The sequence below is a fragment of the Oryzias melastigma genome, linkage group LG10 (genome assembly GCF_002922805.2).
Source record: "Oryzias melastigma strain HK-1 linkage group LG10, ASM292280v2, whole genome shotgun sequence".
Taxonomy (NCBI): domain Eukaryota; kingdom Metazoa; phylum Chordata; class Actinopteri; order Beloniformes; family Adrianichthyidae; genus Oryzias; species Oryzias melastigma.
In genome coordinates, this window is record NC_050521.1 from 24,803,386 (window position 1) to 24,808,548 (window position 5,163).

General features: G+C 34.5%; 1 long non-coding RNA gene across 1 annotated transcript; it reads left to right on the top strand.

Moving 5' to 3' along the window:
* The first annotated feature begins 2,226 nt into the window (after nucleotides 1-2,226).
* LOC112153104 lies at nucleotides 2,227-4,266 on the top strand. The gene is made up of 2 exons (XR_002920445.2): nucleotides 2,227-3,530; nucleotides 3,941-4,266. It is a non-coding gene; the product is annotated as an uncharacterized LOC112153104 (long non-coding RNA).
* Nucleotides 4,267-5,163: the final 897 nt, after the last annotated feature.

Genomic DNA, 5,163 nt, shown 5'->3' on the forward strand with positions numbered 1-5,163 from the left:
TGCAATTTTCTTAAATAAATGATGATAAATCAGAATTGCTACTCGTTGGGTAACCAAAGACCCAAGTTTACTAGTACATGCCGATAATTGGGGTTGAACCTGGTGGCAGAAAGATGGCGGCTGAAAACCATTGGTTGGAAGGAAGTCTAAGAGCAAAAACATCAACCCATTTCAGTCGAAAAAACTTTTTTTTTGTAGAAAAATACTAATATAACCAGTGACTAGTGCTAAAGCTCCAATTTAAAAGTTCTAACAGTTTTACAAATCCAAGCACCTCTGTTAATATCCTTTAAAAATTGTTTACCCTCTTTTGACACATTTTAAGCTAATCCCGAGCACTTACAAAAAAAAAAGGGCTACAACTCTGAAGTCTTGTGGAATTTCCACGTCCGGCAAATGATGATTGGCAATTTTTGTTTCCGGCTAAAGGTTTTCAGATGCCATCTTGTCTTCCACCAGCTCCTCTTGGATAATTCCATCATCCTTCCCTCCCATCACGTAAAGAGTCATCCTCGACACCACACTTTTCTTCTCTTCACATCTTATCAGCATCACTGGATCTACCTACATCCACTTTTTGAAGATTCAATGTCTACATCCACCTCCATAAGATTCAATTTGCAAGACCTCCCATCACCCCCAGTCTGTTGCCATTCTGCTCCACAGCCTTGTCACCCCCTTGTTCTACTACTGTTAGGTCTCCCCCAAGAAGCTCTCTGCAAAATTGATATTGATAACACAATAAAACACCCCCTTTAACTCTTTCTCCTATGTAAATAAATGTTAAAACCATTCCTTCTTGGATATAATGTCTTTTCATGCCTAAATAGGAACACTCGTTTCATGCCTATAGCATCAAAATCAATGTGGGATGAAAGGTTTCTCTTGAATTTAGCTGCTTAATATGAACTGGCGGTCCCATGATACGCTTTATGGGCTTAAAGTCCTGTTTTGATTAGATTTGCTAAAATAAAAGGTTTAATCTTTTAACTTGTAAAAAAAGATGCATAAAAAATACATCTGAAACGATTTGTAAAACTAATTTAATGTTTTTTAAGGTTTAATACTGCCACAGATCAGTAAGGAGATGGTAACACAGCAGAACATAAGCTGTAAAACGTTCAATAACCTTAAAACCTCAACACATGCTCACACTCACATATATGTGTGTGAGCATGTTTCTATATATATATATATATATATATATATATTATATAATATCTGTTATATGCAATAATATAGTTAGGCTTGCTGCAGTGGACATAAAAATTTATCAGAGAAGAAAATGTAATCAATCTGCTCCATGGCGAGGAATTGGCCTCAAGAACAGGAAGTAATTCTTCTTTTATAAAACTGTCCTCTTTTTCTTTCTGTGTCTTATCATGCAAACCGGAACATCTAATGATGTCTGATTGCATTTGCCAAGCTGCGTTTAAAAATGCGTTTTAACAAATCTGTAGATTGGATGATGGATAAATGTGGTTTCTTATCTATCTTTATTTTTGACTGCATTTTATTTAGATTCATGTAAAACAGCCTCTCTCTGATACACTGCAAACGTTTTTTATTTGTTTGATTTTTTATTCTAAAAAATTAAAACCTTCTTTTGTCCTTTGTCAAATTTAAAATAAAAGTGAATGTTTTTTTTCAAACAATAATGAAAAAAGTAATGTAAAAGAATAAGGAGTGTGAAATGAGATATCATAAATATACACAAACACAAACAGATGGACGACTACAAACACAATGACAGACTCGTGTGGACTGAAAATACCTATGAATATTTAAACTACAAATTATGTCCGATGTTAAACTTAAAAACACAATTTAACTCTAAATCCAGGCTAATCAAACTCTCTTTATAGTGTGGGATCCCCCAGAGTTAGCAGATGCATTTTGTGCCACACAAATTCTAAATGTTCCAATATATATATTTATTATTTTAAATTGGCTTTAAATCTTTCTCAACTGGTGTAAAAATGCTGTTTTTCCTCATCGAGACACTTCCTATTCTTGTGATTGAAAAAAATAAATAAATTTAGAACCAAAATATTTTGATTAATGTGTTTGCAATGATTAAACCTAACTAACCTCCCACACTAAGAATGTTTCGTCTAAAGGAGGAAGTTATGGCTACAGGCTCAGCGGCATGGCTGACAGGTCCTGCTCAGTCATGGGGTTAAAGGGATGATTCCCTGCAGGCAGAGAGGAAAGGGGAGTATGTGTCAAAATGAAACACCATCCTAAATCCTGTTCAGACGGAACGAGTTTGTCAAATAAGGACTAAAGGACTAAACGTGACTTTTTGCTTTGGAAAGATTGAAAGTTAACCTACAACCAAAACAAGTGTGTTTCTGCATTTGTTAACAACACGGATGTTAATCAAAGTTAACTCAAAGTTATAGCAAAAATTAAAATTGTGAGGGGCTTTATTTGCTTAAAGTAAGTCAGAAACACTGCTCCAGTGTCATGATTTTAAAAAAAGTGTCACAAATTTCTGAAAAAAATTAAAAACAGGAAAATGTAGAGAGCATCTACAAACTCCAAATGGCCTTTAAATGTCTATTTGAAGGAGACGTTGGCCGTTTTCTCTTGGATGCAAGCCTCCCTCTTAAAAATGTTAGTAGTCAAATGCATTTTAATCAAACACATAACCAAACTTAACGAAATGCAAACTAACTTGGTATCTGTCAATCATTAAGCAAGAAAACACCTGGGTGTTTGTTGCAGGGCTGAAACAGACTATAACACAATTACTAAGGCACTTCTCATTGGGTAAGAGTGAATTTCTATTGCACAATTGTTGCACAGAGTCCCTCAAAAACAATGGTAAATACTCACACTGGGTTCACAGACTTGTGTTGCCATTTATGCGAATGCAAGACTTTTCACTTCTGCAGGGGGTTGAAAACTTCTGCAAACATTTTTTTAAATTTACCTGGTAAATCCATGCGGTAAAACAACGTCAGAATAGGAAGAACTTATTCATATAATTTTTAACAGATGAAGTCACATTTTTTTTTTTTTTATTACAAAATTCTTTATAATTTACCTGTGAAAATGTAATGAAAATAAAAATAAGTATGATGCAAAAAGACAAAACAAATACAAGGCAAATAGACTAAGCTTGTTTTTTTCAAAGAATAGGCAGAATTATGTGAATATGTGGTGAAATAAGACACTAATTTGTATTATACAGTTACAATTAGGGTAAATATAAATGAACTGACGTTTTTGTGGGGCTTATATATATATAAAAAAAAAAAACAGATTTTTTTTCTCTAAAGATAGAAAAGTTGGCTCACATAACTTCCTTTCAAAATAAAAGACACCTTGTTCAGCCTCTAGTTTATTTGCTTGGGTTAATATAGTTTCTTCTTTTAGTTACAAGTTATGTTTAGTTTGAGCTTTTATTTTGAAGGCCTTTTTTGCAGGAAGTCCTAGTCGGCCATATTAGTTAATCATTCTACCATGTGGTCTCATCACCTGCTTTCATTCTCCTCTCGTTTGCATCTCCAACCCCATCGTCTGTAAGTTTACATTTATTTAGTTAATATGACTCCGGAGACTCAGGCTGCAGAACGTTAGAGTTTAGTGGATACTGTTTGGAAGGAGAAGTTTTAAACCAGGTTCTCTGGATGTTAAGGAAGTTCTGGCCCAAGGATTGTAGAGAGTGAATAGTAATTCTTAAATACATATGGGGCCAGTTCATTTAAAGCTGTATAAACTAAAATTAAATTCATTTTTAAATTGAGCTGATAGCCAATGCAAAGAGAATAAAACTGGAGTAATGTGCACCCTTCTGTTCATCTCCTCTTCAAGATCTTGCTGCCACTTTCTGGAGCCAAATGATAATTTTTGAAGATTTTTTTGTGTGTAATTTTCTGTAATCATACAGAAGTAGCAACTTCCTGACATGCTTTTATTTCTGTAATTCCAGAACTCTGGTGTGACTTTTTCACTCGTACTTGTCCGCTGTCCCTTTCAGCACCAGACAGGTAATTGTGATGCTCCCTGTGTATCATTATCCCAAAATTGGAATTGTGATCACACTCCCCTGTGATCACAGACATTTTACATATTTTCTCATCATCCATAATCACAGTTTATGCATTAACAGCCTCCTGCGAGTCAGAGGGTTGAAGCCTTTCACTCTTTGAACGCAATGGCCCTATTTCCACTAGTTTAGAGGAGACATTTAGGGAAAAGCTTTCTGAAATCACCCACATTTGTTTATGCTTTGGAAAATAAAAAAAAAAAAAAAAACAGTTATTTTAAAACCAGGTCTTTAGAGGCTCTTTTGTTTGTTGAGGATTGTTTTTGTTGTCTCTGCATGTACAGATATTAATAAATTCGACTTTATCATCCTCCTGACAGGCTGTGATTAACTGTTCCTTTTGTTGTCTTGCTGTTGGATGTTCGCGTTCTGGCTGCCTGGGATGATGTGGAAACTAAAAAAGCCTGTAAACACTTCTTGCTTAAATCTCTGCTGCTCCTCCTCCCACATGCGGCCCTCCTCCCACACTCTGCTCCTTCCCTTCCCTCCTGAGCTGTGGATCACCTGTGTCATTTACAGCCTCAGTGATGTAGAAATCCATTAGAGTCTTGCTCTTCTCAGATCTTTGCATTTCATTTTATGTGCAGTCAGCACTTGTTTAAAGATTCTTCCATTAATAAACCCAGCGAATATCCATTAGCAACTAAAAAAGAGCAGCTCAACCACAGAGGAATGTTGAAGGAACAATTAACGTTTCATCTATTTCTGAGATAATGGATTATTGAATAGATAAATATAAAAAAACAAACAAACAAACGTACATGCATTTAATTAAAGTATATGTATATATTTTACATAAAAAATTGAAAAAAAAATAATAATAAATTCCAACTATTCACACCCTCACTTTTTTTTTTTAATTTACAAACTATTCAAATAGATTAAAGAAGTCAAACGTTAACAAATACTTGATTCTTCTTTTACACACTATAAATGGATGTCATTATGAAGTTTAGTGTTCCTTCGCTTATTATCTGAGTTATTCTCTTCAAATAACACACAATATGTGAAATCCATCAAGTAGGTTCGTTTGAAGGCTGTAACAAATCATCACTAGTTTAGATACGTTTTCTCAAACAGACGAATATTTTCACTTTCTTCTCACT